The sequence below is a fragment of the Oncorhynchus clarkii genome, chromosome 20 (assembly GCF_045791955.1).
Source record: "Oncorhynchus clarkii lewisi isolate Uvic-CL-2024 chromosome 20, UVic_Ocla_1.0, whole genome shotgun sequence".
In the NCBI taxonomy this organism is placed as follows: Eukaryota; Metazoa; Chordata; class Actinopteri; order Salmoniformes; family Salmonidae; genus Oncorhynchus; species Oncorhynchus clarkii.
Window position 1 is genome coordinate 40,227,850 of NC_092166.1, and position 20,605 is coordinate 40,248,454.

Sequence of the window (20,605 nt, forward strand, 5' to 3'; positions counted from 1 at the left end):
TAGACAATCTACACACATTTTCAAAGTGAAAGGAGATGCATAGAAAATGTCTAAACGGATTCAAAAATATGAAGTAAAGATATCTTGATTGCATAGCTCTTGGTGGATGCACTATTGGCAGCAGTTAGTGCTATGATTCATTTTGAATAAGATTCCACCAACTTTGTACAAGTGTTAGGGCAACAAATATACATTGTGTTTGTCAAAATTGCTCAAGCTCAGTCAATTTGGTTGGGAATTATTGATGTATAGGAAGATTAAAATCTTGTCTCTGATTTTAAAGCAGATTTAGGCCAAGTCAGGACTGAGACTGGACCACTAAGGAACACATCTATTCGAAAGCCATTCTGGAGTGTTTTTGGCCTTTAAAGTCATATACATTTCCCTCTGAAAAATACAATTATACCCTAATGTTAGGTCTTCAGAGGAATGAGGCATGTTTTCCTGTAAAATGTTAGATTTGCTTTGCTCCTTTTATATTTATTTTGATCTGGACAAACTCCCCAGATATTGCCGGTGACATGCATACCCATAACATGATACTGCCACTACAATACTTGGAAATCCAGAGGTTTTCACTCTGTGATGTGTCGCGTTGGATTTGCCCCAAACGTTTCCTGTTTCCTTATTTAGGCCAAAAAGTTAATTTCTTTGCCATGATGTATTGCAGTATTACTTAATGGCCTTGTTGCAAACTGGATGGATGATTTAGAATGGATTTTTTAGCACAGGCTTCCTTCTTTTTACTTTGTCATACATGCCAGTAATATGGAGTAAATGGGATGTTGTTGATCCATGTATGTCTTTAGCCTCATAGTGATATCCCTGAGAAGTTTCCATTCTCAGCCACAGCACATTTAGGAAGGGTGGCCAGATCTTTGCAGTGTCTGGGTGATATGATACACCATCCAGAGATGAATTACCATACTTGACCATACTCAAAGGGATATTTAGTGGCTTGGAATTATGTTTAACCTCCCCTGATCCATGCATGTCTAAAAATGTATTACAGACATGCTTTTAAAGCTCATTGGTGGCTCTGAGAATGAATTATTGTTTGAGATGCACTATACACTATCCTCTGACGTTACAGAGACAGAGGAAGTTGCTCTTAAATCAAGAGAAAGACTACTTTTACAAACAGATGGACCCCATTCAAGAAATGGTGTGATTTTCTTTTATGAGCACATCTTGATAACGATGATTGTTTAGGCAAGTTTAAACTGTCTGCACTGTATCAGAGCTGTGGCATGCATGCTTTGTCAAGTAGAGCTCTCAGTTAACGACATTGAGTACAGGTTGATCTTCATACGGACGAGGCAGGCGGAGGAGCTGGGCAGAACACACACACATACACAAGAGCAGGGTTGGGCACACACTGGAGGTGCCACTGATGAGATCTTGTCCAGATTAGGCCTATCAATCACAGTTCTGTAAAATGGTCTATCCTAATGTGCTTGATGAAAGTCCTTCTTACTGTGCGGTCGGTTTCCCAAGACGTGGTCAATCTCTGTGACAATGCCTGCTGTCATCTTTGGAATGACCTACAATATATGAAGAGGAGAAACAAAACATTTGATTCAGTTAGTTGTAAAGTTGATAGCAGTAGTTAGTAAATACACCACAATAGATGTACTGTATCCAAAATATTCAACAAACAGTGTAGACTAGAGAGAGGGAACAGTTTTTGAGTGCTGAGAAAGGGATGCCATAAAAATGACATAATTTATTTACAAAAAAATGTATTTACTACATCCATGGTCCAAGTTCCGACCTGGTCGTCAGTAAGACAGCAGGTCTAGCTCAGTTGGTAGAGCATGGTGTTTGCAATGCCAGGATAGTTGATTTTATTCCTGGGATTACCCATGTGTAAAAATTGTGTCCACAGCTGACTGTATGTCGCTGTGGATAAATGTGTGTTCTAAATGTCATGTGTTGTTGTTATTATTATTATTATTATTATTATTATTATATATTAAAGCTTGAAATGTATTCTTCAAAGGGGTCCTGCTCCCCTAAATGTAGATAGCATATGAGAGATGCTCCTTGCCTCCATGGCCCTCAGGTTCTCTGCAAGCTGGATGGGGCTGGATGTTCCCAGCAACACTGAGCTCACTCCTTCATTCCTCAGGCACCAGGCTAGAGAAAGAGAGAGAGAGGTTAATCAGGACAAGTCCCTTGTGGAGGTAGTCCTTCCAAGACTCAAAATAGAGCAATCCTCTACATTTAGCATGGTTATCTGTCTGTACCGATATCTTACCGATGGCTAGTTGTGGCAGAGTGCAACCCAGCTTCTCAGAGATGGTAGTCAGCTCCTTCAGCTTGGCCTGTTGTTTTCTTCCATCCTCACTCACTATCTTCTCCTTCAACCAGGCATACGGCTGGAGGAGAGAGAATGGAGAAGGATCTGAGGACCAAGCAGACATTCATAAAACCCCTCAGATGTTGTTGGGACAAGAAGATACGAGCAGTACCTTCATGGAGGCCCTGGAGCATTCTGGGATACCATTCTCATACTTCCCAGTGATGATTCCACAAGCTAGAGGCGACCAGGATACCACACCCACACCTGCAATGGCACGTGGTAGTCAGGCCACATGACAGGCAAGGTAATCATCAGACGACCATGGTACTGAAGGACAAAAGAACTGGTATCTACACTTTACCTTTTGAGGCATGGAATATTGACTAGTGTCAAAGACCACAGCATGCACAGTCCAATATAGATGTCACTTGCCTATCTTGTGATAGAGCTCAGGCAGCTGTGTCTCAACCTTGTCCCTCTGGAAGAAATTATACTCGGCCTGCTCACACACTGGAGGGATCAGGTTAAACTGCCTAGCCACAGAGTACGCCTCCTAAAAGAACGAGGGATGAGAAAGAGAGGAGGAAGAAGGGGAGAGAAACATGGTGAGGAAAGTGGGATCTGAACTTTACTGACTGCATTCATCTTTTAAAGCTTGGCATTTCTTGTCAGACCAAACTTCAATATCTTCAAAAGCATTGATATTGCAAGACATCACCTGAACTTTTCAGACTTCATTTACCTTGTCAACCCCCTGTAGTGTTTGTTTACTTCCTAATGTCAGACTTCAGAAGCGTTCATTTCCCAAGCATGCTAGTGAATTATGTGGACAGAATCTAGATAGTAGGTCAACAGCAAATTAGAGTATGAAATTCATGTATTGTGAGGTTGTGAGGAAGTGTGTTCCTACTCACCATGATCTCCATGGCAGACCATCGTGATGTCCCCCAGTACATGGACATACCCTGGTTGATCACATGGGTCATCGCCCTCACAATCTCTGCAGAGACAAAAACAACAAACACCTGCTAGCTACAGGAGGGAAACATGGCTTTTTTGGACAAATGGGATGTTGTGGGTATTGGTGTAAGTTGGCATCTGCCCCTTTCTGCACAAAGGGAGTTGGGAGAGTATAGCAAAATAAGATACATTATGTTTTAGAGTGATGTTCCCCTGAAAATATACATTAATTGTCCGTTTACCTGTAAATGGAAGCCTGGTTGTGTTTTAAGTGGAACATACATAGAGGGAAACTGATACGATGAAGACACTCCAATGTTAAGGAGCAGGTGTGAGACATGAGGGCGCCTCACCTCCTCCTACAACAGATCACTTCTCATTACTAAAGGCTTTGTATCATTTCAGCCAGTAGTTTTGAAAGTAGCGCTTACAAGCCAAAACGGGTCCACGAAAATGTTTTATGATAACGTTCTGGTAAATAAATCAAATACAAAAATATTCCTGAAATGTGTATATGTTACGAATTCCAATTCCTACAATGTGATAGCAATTTGAAAGTGCTTAAAATCCTGTTCAATCTTCTTAAAGGCAAATATTGACTTTTGTTGTTTAATATCCTACTGGTCACACCAAGTCATTTCAATGTGGAGAATTTGGTAATATTTGTTAGATGAGATTCCAACCTATTTTAACCCTCTCAAAAAGACCCCTAAAGACCTAAAAGTTTGTTGAAATCACAATGTGTTATCACTATGCTTTCAACCATCTAAAAGCACAACCACATTCCAATGGAAAATCTCATTCTGATTTTTGGTTTAGTTGTCAGCTAAATGTGTTATCACTGCGCTTTCAACCATTTAATAGCAAAACAAAGATCAAATGGGAATACAATGTCAGATATTTTGTTTATTTCTACAACAACTTAATGTGTTATCACTGTGTTTCATCTAATAGCACAACCAAATGACCTGGATTGCAGTTGAGATTACATTAAAGTACATGATGCAAGTGTTCATTGCCGTCTGAGATTCTGTGTAGGTTATAATAGCAATTGTGAAGATTTCCACAGACCTGCGACCCTGAACTTGAATACTTTCTATGATTACATAAGAAGACATTTATTGTTACAGTAACTGCAAATTGTGGCCATGGATTTGTTACTCATTTTCAAAATGAATAAATACTGTTACATTAGCTTGTAAGATAGCCTTACCATTACGCTATTTACTGTCTTACAACCAAATATGAACATTTAATGGAGATGTATCTACTGCTTGGATAGTTAGATCTGAGCCACTGGCTTAATCCTATTATTTGATATATTTAGCTTGTATTGTTGGTTAGGATGGAGACTTGAATCCAACATATCATTTGTTAACTTGTCGGCAAGTTAATAGGCTAATTACCGTATTGCTAGTGTGTTATTGATTCGTGCCAGGTTGTCAACACAAACAAAATCAACATTTGAAGTGTCACGTTCTGACCTTTATTTCCTTTGTTTTGTCATTATTTAGTATGGTCAGGGCGTGAGTTGGGGTGGGCAGTCTATGTTTGTTTTTCTATGATTTTTGGATTTCTAGTATTTCCTAGTATGGTTCTCAATCAGAGGCAGGTGTCATTAGTTGTCTCTGATTGAGAATCATACTTAGGTAGCTTGGGTTTCACTGTTTGTTGGTGGGTGATTGTCTATGTTGATTGCTTGTTTCAGCACAGTTCTCATTATAGCTTCACGGTCGTTATTTCGTTTATTGTTTTGTATAGTTTGTATTCAGTGTTCAGTGCGTTCTTTTATTAAAAAATCATCATGAACACATACCACGCTGCGCTTTGGTCCGCTTCATACGACGATCGTGACATGAAGGAGATGTTTTTTCTGCTTGGATAGCTCCATCTGTGCCACTGAGCCTGGCTTTAATTCCATTTTGTCTACAAATTAATTATTGATATGTTGGCTTTAAGTCCCCATTTCCACCAAAAATCTAAGTTAAAGAATAGAGCTAAATCAAATCCAATCCAACTTTAAATGCACTTTAAATACAGTTTGATTTGATTTAATTCTATTTTTTTACTTAGATTTTTGGTTGAGATGGAGATGTGAATCCAACATACACTAAGAGTACAAAACAATAAGGACACCTTACTAATATTTTGCCCTCAGAACACTCTCACTTCATCAGGGCATGGACTCTACGAGGCGTTGAAAGCTTCCACAGGGATGCTGGCCCATGTTGACTCCAATGCCCCCCACAGTTGTGTCAAGTTGGCTGAATGTCCTTTGGTTGGTGGACCATTCTTGATACACAGTGGAAACTGTTGAGCATGAAAAGCCTAGCAACATTACAGTTTTTGACACAAACTGGTGCGCTTGGCACCTACTACCATACCCCGTTCAAAGGCACTTCAATATTTTGTCTTGCCCATTCACCCTCTGAATGACACACATACACAATCCATGTCTCAATTGTCTTAAGGCTTAAAAAACCTGTCTCCTCCTCTTCATATACACTGATTGAAGTGGATTTAACAAGTGACTTCAATAAGGGACCATAGCTTTCACCTGAATTCACCTAGTCAGTCTATGTCATGGAAAGAGCATGTGTCCTTAATGTTTCGTAAACTCAGTGTGTTTATAATTAACTTGTAGATTCAATTGGAAATCAACCAAAGCTTGAAACCCCAGGCCGACATATCTATTTTTAGTTGCTCCTGGACTGAATTCAAACAATAGCTGTTGGTGACTTCCCAGATATTAAATAGCATCATTGATGATGTATGATTGATAAAGTATGGTTCCATTTAACTTGCTCTGTTGAACCTACCTTTTGGAATGACTTCAATAGCAACAGTGAATCTATTTTTTTAAATGTTTTATTTCACCTTTATTTAAAAGTTCTCATTTACAACTGCGACCTGGCCAAGATAAAACAAAGCAGTGCGACACAAACAACACAGAGTTGCACATGGGATAAACAAACATACAGTCAATAACACAACAGAAAAATATACAGTGTGTGCAAATGTAGTAAGATTAGACAGGTAAGGCAATAAATAGGCCATAGTGGCGAAATAATTACAATTTTGTGCAAAAGATGAATGTGCAAGTAGAGATATTGGGGTGCAAAGGAGCAAAAAATAACTAACTAATAAATAACAATATGGGGATGAAGTAGTTGGGTGGGCTATTTACAGGTGGGCTGTGTACAGGTGCAATGATCGGTAGGCTGCTCTGACAACTGATGCTTAAAGTTAGTGAGGGAGATATAAGACTCCAGCTTCAGTGATTTTTGCAATTTGTTCCAGCCATTGGCAGCAGAGAATTGGAAGGAAAGGCGGCCAAAAGAGGAGTTGGCTTTGGGGATGACCAGTGAAATATACCTGCTGGAGCGCGTGCTACGGGTGGATGCTGCTATGGTGACCAGTGAGCTGAGATAAGGCGGGGCTTTACCTAGCAAAGACTTATAGTTGACCTGGAGCCAGTGGGTTTGACGAGGGCCAGCCAACGAGAGCATACTGGTCACAGTGGTGGGTAGTATATAGGGCTTTGGTGACAAAACAGATGGCACTGTGAAAGACTACATCCAATTTGCTAAGTAGAGTGCTGGAGGCTATTTTGTAAAGGACATCGCCGAAGTTACGGTAGGATAGTCAGTTTTACGAGGGTATGTTTGGCAGCATGAGTGAAGGATGCTTTGTTGCGAAATAGGAAGCCAATTCTAGATTTCGTTTTGGATTGTAGATGTTTAATGTGAGTCTGCAAAAGATAGTTTACAGCCTAACCAGACACCTAGGTATTTGTAGTTGTACAGAGTAGTGATGCGGGTGGTGATCGATTGAAAAGCATGCATTTAGTTTCACTTGAATTTATGAGCAGTTGGAGGCCACGGAAGGAGTGTTGTATGTCATTGAAGCTCGTCTGGAGGTTTGTTAACACAGTGTACAAAGAAGGGCCAGAAGTATACATAATGGTGTCGTCTGCGTAGAGGTGGATCAGAGAATCACCCGCAGCAAGAGCGACATCATTGATGTAAACAGAGAAAAGAGACGGCCCGAGAATATAACCCTGTGGCACCCCCATAGAGACTGCCAGAGGTCCGGACAACCTGCCCTCCAATTTGACACACTGAACTCTATCTGAGAAGTAGTTGTTGAACCAGGCGAGGCAGTCATTTGAGAAACCAAGGCTGTTGAGTCTGCCGATAAGAATGCGGTGATTGACAGAGTCGACAGCCTTTGCCAGGTCGATGAAGACGGCTGCACAGTACTGTCTTTTATCAATGGCGGTTATGATATCGTTTAGGACCTTGAGCGTGGCTGAGGTCCACCCATGACTAGCTCGGAGACCAGATTGCGTAGCGGAGAAGGTACAGTGGGATTCAAAATGGTAGGTGATCTGTTTGTTAACTTGACTTTAGAAAGGCAGGATAGTTTAGATTTAGGTCTGTAACAGTTTAAGTGGAGGTTCCTCAGCAATCATTCTCATGACAGCGCAATGGTTATAGTCAGTGACAAATATCAAAACTAAGCAGGGCTGGATGATGTTAAGACTCTGGATGGGAGACTAAAGGGATAGCTCTCCAGGAGGTCTTGCCCAGCCGACAGTTTTTTTCTGATAGTGAATATTACATTGAAGATCTGACATTGTTTCAAAGGGAAACATTTGACATATTTCATACAAGGCTTGTCTATGTTGAAAATTGGTTACCATGACAACATAATCCTTTGGTTGACATTTTACCCTCAAAAACAAAAGTTTACGTTGATTACTTTTTTCAAATCTTATGTATTTTCCACATAGATTCCACATCAAAATAATTTGACATATTTTACTAAACAAAAATATTAACGTAACATTCAACAATTTGAATGATTTTACTGAGTTACAGTTCATACGAGAAAATCAGTACATTTAAATAAATAAATTAGGCCTAAATATATGGATTTCACATGACTGGGCATAAGCCAACCCACTGGGGAACCAGGCCCAGCCAATTAGAATGAATTTTTCCCCACAACAGGGCTTTATTACAAACAGAAATACTCCTCAGGTTCATCAGCTGTCCGGGTGACTGGTATCAGACAATCCTGCAGGCGGTCACAGAGTCCGAGGTGCTAAAGGAGCTCCATAAACTTGACCCCCCAAAAAACATCTGGGTCAGATGGTTTAAACCCTTTCTTTTTTAAGGTTGCTGACCCTATAATCGCCAAGCCTTTCTGGGGAGGTTCCCATTGCTTGGAAGGCAGCCACGGTTCCTCCTTTTTTAAAGGGGGAGATCAATACGATTCTAACTGCTATAGGCCTATTTCTATTTTGCCCTGTTTATCAAAAGTGTTGAAAATAAAAAAAATAATCAACTGACTGGCTTTCTTGATGTCTATAGTATTTTCTCTGGTATGCAATCTGGTTTCCGCTCAGGTTATGGATGTGTCACTGCAAACTTAAAGGTTCTCGTTGATTCTAAGAAATGTTGTGCAACTGTTTTTATTGACTTGGCCAAAGCTTTTGATACGGTAGACCATTCCATTCTTGTGGGCCTTTATGGTCTTTGGCCTGGTTTTCTAACTAACGCTCTCTCAAAGAGTGCAATGTATAAAGTCAGAACATCTGCTGTCTCAGCCACTGCCTGTCACCAAGGGTGTACCCCAAGGCCCGATCCTACGCTTTTCTCAATTTATATCAACAACATAGCTCAGGTAGTAGGATGCTCTCTCATCCATTTATATGCAGATGAGACAGTCTTACACTCAGCTGGCCCCTCCACGGATTTTGTGTTAAATGCTCTACAACAAACCTTTCTTAGTGTTCAACAAGCTTTCTCTGCCCTTAACCTTGTTCTAAACACCTCCAAAACAAAGGTCATGTGGTTTGGTAAAAATAATGCCCCTCTCCCCACCGGTGTGATTACTACCTCTGAGGGTTTAGAGCTTGAGGTAGTCACCTCATACAAGTACTTAGAAGTATGGCTAGACGGTACACTGTCCTTCTCTCAGCACATATCAAAGCTGCAGGCTAAAGTTAAATATAGATTAGTTGGTCTCCTCTATCGTAATCGCTCCTTTTACACCCCAGCTGCCAAACTAACCCTGATTAAGATGACCATCCTGCCCACGCTAGATTACGGAGACGTAATTTATAGATCCGCAGGTAAGGGTGCTGTCGAGCGGCTAGATGTTCTTTACCATTCGACCATCAGATTTGCCACTAATGCTCCTTATAGGACACATCACTGCACTCTATACTCTGTAAACTGGTCATCTCTGTATACCCGTCGCAAGACCCACTGGTTGATGCTTATTTATAAAACCCTCTTAGGCCTCACTCCCCCCTATCTGAGATATCTACTGCAGCCCTCATCCTCCACATACAACACCCGTTCTGCCAGTCACATTCTGTTAAAGGTCCCCAAAGCACACACATCTCTGGATCGCTCCTCTTTTCAGTTCGCTGCAGCTAGCGACTGGAACGAGCTGCAACAAACACTCAACTGGACAGTTATCGCTATCTCTTCATTGAAAGACTCAATCATGGACACTCTTACTGACAGTTATGGCTGCTTTGTTGTTGTTGATTGTCTCTACCTTCTTGCCCTTTGTGCTGTTGTCTGTGCCCAATAATGTTTGTACCCTGTTTTGTGCTGCTGCCATGTTGTGTTGCTACCATGTTGTTGTCATGTTGTGTTGTTGCCATGCTATGTTGTTGTCTTTTGTCTCTCTTTATGTAGTGTTGTGTTGTCTCTCTTGTCGTGAAGTGTGTTTTGTCCTATATTTTTAATTTATTTGTATTTTTAATCCCAGCCCCCTTCCCCACAGGAGGCCTTTTGCCTTTTGGTAGGCCGTCATTGTAAATAAGAATTTTTTCTTAACTGACTTGCCTAGTTAAATAAAGTTTCTCACAAACATTGTGTTGTATAAAATAAATAAAACTATTCTGACATTGTATTCCCATTTAAACTGTGTTGTCCTTTAAAATGGTTGAAAGCGCAGTGATAATACATTTACTGTAGATGACAACTAAACAAGAAATTAGACTTTGTTTTTCGATCGGAATTTGGTTGTCCTTTTAGATGGCTGAAAGCATAGTGATAACACATTAGGAATTCAACAAACTTCTGGCTGACTTTTAGAGTTGGTGAAAAAAGGTTGTAATCTCATTGACGTCTCTCCCAAATATTACCCACATTTACATGTTGAAATAGTGTGGTGTGCGTGTGCCCAGTGGGTAGCTTGTAGAGGCTCTAATCAGAGTAGTATAACATTTGATGTAGCAGAAGTCACCCGTAGTGGACCTTTGTCAGTTCTGTAATGCTGCCTATGACCCTCTCTAATTCAATAAACCTCTCTCCTCTCATCGAAACAGTGTTTGTGTATGGCTCTTCACACCACAATGGCCCTGCAATACCACTCTACCCTCAGGCACAAACAGAACTGACAATGGTCCACTACGGGTGGCTTCTGCTACATCAAATGTTACTACTCATGATGTCTAACTAACCAGAAGCTCTATTGTAAGGAAACTAGAACATTCAATTCAATTCCATATACTTTAGATGTCCCGCAAGGGCAAATATGCTTGGCAAACGGTGCAATTTGGTAGCTTTACAAAATAAAATAAAAACGTTGGTAAGATGATAACAGTACAACTCAACAGGCAGTACAGTATATATACTGTACTGCCTGTTGAGTTGTACTGTTATCATCTTACCAACGTTTTATATATATATAAAAAGATGAATCTCACACAGAGCGCTTCGATTATGGGGTGGCAGGTAGCCTAGTGGTTAGAGCGTTGGGCCAGTAACCACAAGGTTGTTGGATTGAATCCCAGAGCTGACAAGGTAAAAATCTGTCTCTGATTCAGAGGTGTTGGGTTAAATGTGGAAGACACATTTCAGTTGAATGCATTCAGTTGTACAACTGACTAGGTCTCCCTCTTTCCCCATACCCTTACAAATGTGTAGTCTAATCAAGAAATGCAACAGGATGAATTGGGTTTGGGTGCATTTCTCCATAAATAACTACAATCATGCTGAACAACAACATGTAAAACAGGGAGAGATGGAAAAGATAGATGAACCTATGTCAGTGTGATTAAAAAAGTGATTCCCTTTCATGAGCAGCTCATTCTGTGAGCCTACAAACAGCGGAGAGTGCCAGAGTGTGTGGGTGAAACGGGTGGGAAGTGGAGAGGGGAAAATGTCAGGCATGAACAACAATACATCTGTTCTGAGATGGAAGAGAGAAATGGAGAAAGAATGGAAGAGATAGCTGTACATTGTTCATCAGATTCTATGAATTCCTAAAGCGGCAATCAGCAGTTGAAAAAATGTAAAATGTGTTCTTGTTGCCACTGTTCTGCTAAAAACTGAGGGACGGGGCTGGAGAATTGCAACCACTCTCAAATTCATAGACAGACCCACAGAGTTTCTAAAACTGGAGGTGCAACGTCATAAGAATTCCGGAAACGCTTGCCAAACAGACCAGGCTGGGGTTTGAGAAGACAATGAGAGAAGTGAAAAAATCTTCCTTTGTTGTTCATTTTCTCAAAATCTAAAAGGCACAACCCAGATTCGAGATAAAAGACTTAAAGAGCTGAACATGTGATTACTCCAACCTCGTGAAAGTGACTAACTGACACGTTTTAATTTTTGTCAAAAACATTTTTATATATTGAAGAAATGCTTTTGATTTGACGCCCTGCACATGCGCAGTTTGGTGTGCGGCAACTGTTAGAACAGATGCGCATGACCTTAGCTAGCCAACATTGACATGACATGGCATACGAGTGTGACCTGGGATTTTATTGGAGAAGCAGTTTCTGTCTATCTTTATACTGCACTGTCTTTGACAGAGCTATGGATGTAAGGACTGACCATCCATGATAACAAAATTATAGTTTTAACCATGGTTTACATTTACTTTGTTTACAAATATTGGGGTAAAACATACTTATATTTTGGGTTCTGATGAAGCAAGTCAGTTGAACTATACTTATGAGGCTTTTCTAAGTTATATTCTTCAAGAATCAATGGGTACATATCAACATTTTCCAAAAATGGACGTAACTGTAGTAACCCAGCTAACAAAAAAATGTTCCCACAACTTTAGAGAATGTTCCCTTCCCTCTATAGGTCATTAACTAACGTTTTCATAGGAACGAACCCAGGATGTGCTAGGAGTATTTCCAAGAAAATATTCCCTTTAATGTCAAATAGAACTTACCTAAAACATGGTTACCATGAACTCACTTAAGATATGAATGTTCTACACACGGGAATGTTGCAAGAACATTCATGTGTCCCGTTTCTGTGGGTTAGGAGAATATTCCATCAATGTCCCACCAAACATACACAGACCATGGTTGCCATGTTCTCAGGACATAAGATATTAATGTTCTAGACATGTTTCATGGGAACGTTGCAAGAACATTTATCTGTCCAGTTTTCTGTGGGCCTAAGAAGAATATTCCATCTACGTCCCACCAAAAACATACACAGAACATAGTTATCATGTTCTCAGAACATAAGATATTCATGTTACAGACACGTTTCATGGGAACATTGCAAGAATATTAATGTGCACAGTTTCCTGTGTTAGGAAAATAATCCATCATCATCACACCAAACATACACAGAACATGGTTGCCGTGTTCTCAGAATACAAGCCATTAATTTTCTAGACACGTTTCATGGGAACGTGGCAGGAACATTTATGTGTATCAATTGTCAGGACGTCGCTTTATAGTTCTAAAGAATTGCTCTCCCCCCGAAAAAAATCTTTACCACATCACTTCTTGTTACTGTTGCCGAGCCAATCAATGCCCTGATTGGTGAACCACGGATCCATTCATAGCTCGCTGTCTGTTAGCAAGGGTAGAGATACTCGCACACATATTTGACATACAGTAGATGGTCACATTGTGTACGTACAGAGTCATTATTATTCAACATGTCCTCACCTGGGAATTAAACGCACAACCTCACTACGCCATCGTGTTCATGTCAGGTATCAGTTCATCTGACTGTTCTCATCATTGATTTGATTGACTTATTTCAGAAATGTAAGGGCTGAAATGATACTCCCAGTCCTTAATGATTGCAAGCCTACCCATAACGTGATGCAGCCACCACTATGCTTGAAAATATGGAAAGTGGTACTCAGTAATGTGTTGTATTGGATTTGCCCCAAACATAACACTTTGTATTCAGGACAAAAGTGAATTGCTTTGCCACCTTTTTCGCAGTATTACTATAGTGCCGAGTTGCAAACAGGATGGATTTTTTGGAATATTTGTATTCTGTACAGGCTTCCTTCTTTTCACTCTGTCAATTAGGTTAGTATTGTAGAGTAACTACAACGTTGTTGATACATCCTCAGTTTTCTCCCGTCACCGCTATTAAACTCTGTAACTGTTTAACTTCATTGGGATAGGGGGCACTATTTTCACATCCGGATGAAAAGCGTGCCCAAAGTAAACTGCCTGTTACTCAGGCCCAGAAGCTAGGATATGCATATAATTGGTAGATTTGGATAGAAAACACTCTAAAGATTCGAAAACTGTTAACATAGTGTCTGTGTATAACATAACTTATTTGGCAGGCAAAACCCGGAGGACAAACCATCCAAGATTTTTTTTTTTTAGTTCACTGTCTTATCAATTGGTTTCAATCTAGATTTCTGAGGCATCTGGTTACAGTTCCTATGGCTTCCACTAGATGTCAACAGTCTAGAAATTGGTTGATGTTTTTCATTTGAATAATGAAGAAGTAGCCCTTTCCTTTCTGAGTGTTGAGCCAAGTGGACTGTTTTGTTTGGGGCGCGCAACCTGAAACTCGCTCCAATTTCATTTTATCCACTATTTAACACAGCATATTCCATCTTAAATTGTATCGATTATTTACATTTTAAAATACCTAAAGTTGGATTAGGAAAGTTGTTTGAAATGTTTGGACCAAGTTTACAGGTAACTTATTAGATACTTTGTAGCCATGTTGGGTGAGTTGGAACCAGTGTTTTTCTGAATCAAATGTGCCAAATAAATTGACAATTTGGGGATATAACGACGGAATTTATAGAACAAAAGGACCATTTGTGATGTTTGTGGGACATTTTGGAGTGCCAACAGAAGAAGATCTTAAAGGGTAAGGCATGAATTATATAGTTATTTCTGAGTTTAGTGTCACGGTTGAAATATGATTGTCATGTGTTTGTATGATGGGGTGTTGTCCTCAGATAATCGCATGGTTTGCTTTCGCCGTAAAGCCTTTTTGAAATCTGACACGGTGGCTGGATTAACAAGAAGTTAAGCTTTATTTTGGTGTATTGCACTTGTGATTTTATGAAAGTTAAATATTTCTAATAATTTTATTTGAATTTGGTGCTCTGCCATTTCACCGGATGTTGTCAAATCGATCCTGCTAACGGGATTTGATCCCTAAGAAGTTTTAAAGTAGGAAGGAAGCCTGTATCTTTGTACTGACTGGGTGTACTGATACAACATCCAAAGTGTAATTAATAACTTCACCATGCTCAAAAGGATATTCAATGTCTACTTTTTTTTGTTTTAACCATCTACCAATGAGTACCCTTCTTAGCGGAGCATTGGAAAACCTCTTTGTAGTTGAATATGTGGAAAGTTGTCAAAATTCGTGCTCAAGAAGAAATCTTACAGATTCCCATATTTGAATGAAAAACTCATTTAAACTATATCAGATAGGTATTTTAACTTGGACATTAACATGTTTTGATAAGAATGTGAGAGTAGGGTGATTCCCTTAGCTCCTTTCTCAAACTCATTCCACAGAGGGCCGAGTGTCTTCCTCCCTTGTAATTGATTGATGAAGTAAGGTCACTAATTAGGAAGGAACTCTTCTCGCCTGGTTGTCTTGATCTTTATTGCAAATAATAATAAATAAAACAGCAGACACTAGGCCCTCCATGTAAGGACTTTGACACACCTGTCTTAGCGGGTCTCAAATCCAGGCAATCAGCACCAATGACAAACACCATAAACACTGTCCCAATAAAGGATATCTCTAGGACATGTGCTTATTGGGTCGGTATAGTTAGGCCCTGTCCAGACTGAAAAAAGCCTAACCCTTCCTCCCTAGGTACTTGTGTGAATCTGAAACAACTTTATAGGTGTAAGGCTGTAAGAAATAGGGTGAACGCACTTTGAAGTAAATCTCAACTCTGTTAAAAGTACACTCAAGAAACACGTTTATTGATCATTGTGATTCAGGAGTATAATTAAAATATGTTAACATCACAGAAGATTGGTGGCACCTTAATTGGGGTGGATAGGCTTGTGTTAATGGCTGAAGCAGAATAAGTGGAATGGTATAAAATACATCAAAGACATGGTTTCCATGTGATCCCTGCTTTTTGTTGCTGTTTCCACCTTCCCTGCGAGCTGACCTGTCTCGAACTGCGAGGAGACCAAAGGTGGTGGGAGTACCTTTGAGGATAGTGGTGTCTGTCTATCACAGGTGAGGGATATTTTAGACAAACAAAAATATTTCTATAAGCAGTTGTTACAACATCAAGAAAATAACTTCAAGAATTGTGTACTGGTGGAGTCAACTAATAAAATAATGGACGACGTGATCAGACTGGTCCAGGACCCGAAGAACGGTTTGCAGTTCTCCCAGAGTCAGCTCGATGAGTTTAAACAGGAAAATGGCAAGATGACAGCAATCTGTAAGTCATTGAGAGAGGACTTTAGTTATGTATGTGAATCCATGATAACAATGACGGACAAATCAGATTATCTCGAGGGACAATCAAGGCAGAACAACATTGTTGTGGACGGAATTGCAGAATCTCCACATAAGACCTGGACAGAGTCTGAGAACAAAGTGAGGGAAGATGGACCACAGGAAGATTGAGGTGGAGCATTCCCACAGGATTGGAAAACCCACCACCGGCCCACGTGACAGGCCCAGGCCGATAGTGTTTCAAGTTCAAGACAGGCCCAGGCCAATCAAGTTCCTGATGTTCAAGGACAAGGTAGCTGTCCTGGAAAGAGCCAACAACTTGAGAGGAACATACATTTTCCTCAATGAGGACTATCCTGAAGCTGTGCGCCAGAAGAGAAAATAACTTATCCCGTCCAAGAAAGCTGCCAGAGCACGTGGGGACAATGCTTACATCTGCTATGACAGGCCAGTGTCCACCCTCATTCCCAAAAGCCTGGAAGGGATGAGAGAGCCAAGCCTATGGGTTCGTAGATTCAACCCCACAGGCTCACACACACACACCAACTGATTAATGGACCACGGAATTATTATTTTTTCTCTTGCTTAGTTTGTTATTTTCCATATTATGTCAATCTCTGAGAAGCTACACAGGAAAGGCCTATATTAATATATGTAGCCTTAGAAATAAGGTTAATGAAATAACTTACTAACATCAGATAACATTCATATATTAGCCATTTCTGAGACTACTTAGATAATTCCTTTGATGATACAGCAGTAGCAATACAAGGATATAACATCTATAGAAGAGACAGGAATGCGTATGGGGGAGGTGTTTCTATATACAGTGCCTTGCGAAAGTATTCGGCCCCCTTGAACTTTGCGACCTTTTGCCACATTTTAGGCTTCAAACATAAAGATATAAAACTGTATTTTTTGTGAAGAATCAACAACAAGTGGGACACAATCATGAAGTGGAACGATATTTATTGGATATTTCAAACTTTTTTAACAAATCAAAAACTGAAAACTTGGGCGTGCAAAATTATTCAGCCCCCTTAAGTTAATACTTTGTAGCGCCACCTTTTGCTGCGATTACAGCTGTAAGTCGCTTGGGGTATGTCTCTATCAGTTTTGCACATCGAGAGACTGACATTTTTTCCCATTCCTCCTTGCAAAACAGCTCGAGCTCAGTGAGGTTGGACGGAGAGCATTTGTGAACAGCAGTTTTCAGTTCTTTCCACAGATTCTCGATTGGATTCAGGTCTGGACTTTGACTTGGCCATTCTAACACCTGGATATGTTTATTTTTGAACCATTCCATTGTAGATTTTGCTTTATGTTTTGGATCATTGTCTTGTTGGAAGACAAATCTCCGTCCCAGTCTCAGGTCTTTTGCAGACTCCATCAGGTTTTCTTCCAGAATGGTCCTGTATTTGGCTCCATCCATCTTCCCATCAATTTTAACCATCTTCCCTGTCCCTGCTGAAGAAAAGCAGGCCCAAACCATGATGCTGCCACCACCATGTTTGACAGTGGGGATGGTGTGTTCAGCTGTGTTGCTTTTACGCCAAACATAACGTTTTGCATTGTTGCCAAAAAGTTCAATTTTGTTTTCATCTGACCAGAGCACCTTCTTCCACATGTTTGGTGTGTCTCCCAGGTGGCTTGTGGCAAACTTTAAACGACACTTTTTATGGATGTCTTTAAGAAATGGCTTTCTTCTTGCCACTCTTCCATAAAGGCCAGATTTGTGCAATATACGACTGATTGTTGTCCTATGGACAGAGTCTCCCACCTCAGCTGTAGATCTCTGCAGTTCATCCAGAGTGATCATGGGCCACTTGGCTGCATCTCTGATCAGTCTTCTCCTTGTATAAGCTGAAAGTTTAGAGGGACGGCCAGGTCTTAGTAGATTTGCAGTGGTCTGATACTCCTTCCATTTCAATATTATCGCTTGCACAGTGCTCCTTGGGATGTTTAAAGCTTGGGAAATCTTTTTGTATCCAAATCCGGCTTTAAACTTCTTCACAACAGTATCTCGGACCTGCCTGGTGTGTTCCTTGTTCTTCATGATGCTCTCTGCGCTTTTAACGGACCTCTGAGACTATCACAGTGCAGGTGCATTTATACGGAGACTTGATTACACACAGGTGGATTGTATTTATCATCATTAGTCATTTAGGTCAACATTGGATTGATCATTCAGAGATCCTCACTGAACTTCTGGAGAGAGTTTGCTGCACTGAAAGTAAAGGGGCTGAATAATTTTGCACGCCCAATTTTTCAGTTTTTGATTTGTTAAAAAAGTTTGCAATATCCAATAAATGTCGTTCCACTTCATGATTGTGTCCCGCTTGTTGTTGATTCTTCACAAAAAATACAGTTTTATATCTTTATGTTTGAAGCTTGAAATGTGGCAAAAGGTCGCAAAGTTCAAGGGGACCGAATACTTTCGCAAGGCACTGTATATATATTAGGAGCCATATTCTTGTAATGCTTAGAGAAGATCTCATGTCAAGTGTTATTGAAGTGCTGTGGTTGCAGGTTCACCTGCCTCATCTAAAGCCTATTATTTTGGGGACCCAATTATTTCAGCTACCCAAGAGTGGTAAAGTGGACTTTACTGGTTCTAACAGCAGACCTATCAGCTTGTTTCCAGCTATCAGCAAACTATTGGAATAAATTGTTTGAACAAATGCAATGCCTTTTCTCTGTAAACAAATTGACAACAGACTTTCAGCATGCTTATAGAAAAGAGCACTCAACATGTACTGACACAAATGGATGATAATTGGTTGAAAGAAATGGATCAGCAGCCTTTGATATTATTGACCATAACCTCGGTTTTCTTTAATGGGAACTTCTCTATTGTCAAACATGTAGGATGTGGTGTACCACAGGGCAGCTCTCCAGGCCCTGCTACCCTTTTTTATTTTTTTACCAATGATCTGCTACTGGCATTAAACAAAGACTGTGTGTCCATGTATGCTGATGATTAAACCATATACATGTCGGCAATCACAGCTAGTGAAGTTACTGAAACCCTTAACAAGGAGTTGCAGTCCGTTTTGGAATGGCTGGCCAGTAATAAACTGGTCCTGAACATCTCTAAAACTAAGAGCATTGTATTTGATACAAATCATTCCCTAAACTCTAAATCTCAGCTGAATCTGGTATGGTGTGATATGGTATTTTATTTATTCATTTAACCTTTATTTAACTAGGCAAGTCAGTTAAAAACAAATTCTTATTTACAATGACAGCCTACACCAGCCAAACCTGGACGACGCTGGGCCAATTGTGCGCCGCCCTATGGGACTCCCAATCATGGCTGCTTGTGATACAGCCTGGAATCAAATCAGGGTGTCTATAGTGACACCTAAAGCACTACGCTGCAGTGCCTTAGACCACTGCACCACTTGCTGTTGAACAAGTTAAGGATACTAAATTACTTGGTGTTACCAGAGATTGTAAACTGTCATGGTCAAAACATATAGAATCAATGGTTGTAAAGATGGGAGGAGGTCTGTCCATAATAAAGAGATGCTCAGATTCTTTGACACCACACTCCAATCAGAGGGCTAATATAAATAATAATAATCTCTCTTGGCTAAAAGTTAAGAGACTGACTGCATCACTTCTTATTTTTATAAGAAACATTAATGTATGGGACATTCCAAATTGTTTGCGCAGTCAACTTACATACAGCTCTGACACACACACCTTCCCCACCAGACATGCCACCAGGGGTCTTTTCACAGTCCCCAAATCTAGAACAAATTCAAGAAAGTGTACGGTCTTATATAGAGCTATTATTGCATGGAACTCCATTTCATCTCATATTGCTCAAATGAACAGCAAACCTGGTTTAAATATACAGATAAAGCAACAGCTCACTGCACATTCCCTATTGGACCTAGATGTTTTGTGTGGATATATTGATATGAAGGCTATGTGTGCTGCTTTAAAATGTATTTAGTTCTGACCTTTAGCTGTTCTGACTATTAATGTTCTGTATTGTGTCATGTTGTTTCATGTCTTGTGTGGACCAGGCCTGTAATTTCATGATTTTAGAGGAAAGGCCAATTGGCCTTCAAGAGATGCCCAATCTACAAGGGCAACAAGGCCATTAACCAAAATAGCCAATTAAATTGCTTTGAAAACCGAAATATCGCAGCTATTCTGTTATGAAAAAAATAAGTATATGTAAATGTAGATAAATAATTAAAATAAGCCTACATATCGAATTGCAGGTGATGGTCAGACCTATACTGACATGAGAGAAGCGCTTGAAAATGTAGCCAAACTTTAATGTCACTTTTAATTATATATATATATGCTGCTCCAATTTCAACTGTTCTGCCTGCGACTATGGAACCTTGACCTGTTCACCGGACGTGCTCCCTGTCCCAGGTGCTGACCTGTTGCACCCTCAACAACTACTGTGATTATTATTATTCGAACATGCTGGTCATTTATGAACATTTGAACATCTTGGCCATGTTCTGTTATAATCTCCACCCGGCACAGCCAGAATAGGACTGGACACCCCTCAGAGCCTGGTTCCTCTCTAGGTTTCTTCCTAGGTTCTGGCCTTTCTAGGGAGTTTTTCTTAGCCACCGTACTTCTACACCTGCATTGCTTG

The 20,605-nt window shown here is 40.2% G+C and overlaps 1 pseudogene; it reads right to left on the reverse strand.

Moving 5' to 3' along the window:
• Positions 1-1,249: 1,249 nt before the first annotated feature.
• LOC139377426 (voltage-gated potassium channel subunit beta-1-like) overlaps positions 1,250-20,605 on the reverse strand; it is a 76,171-nt pseudogene continuing 56,815 nt past the window's right edge.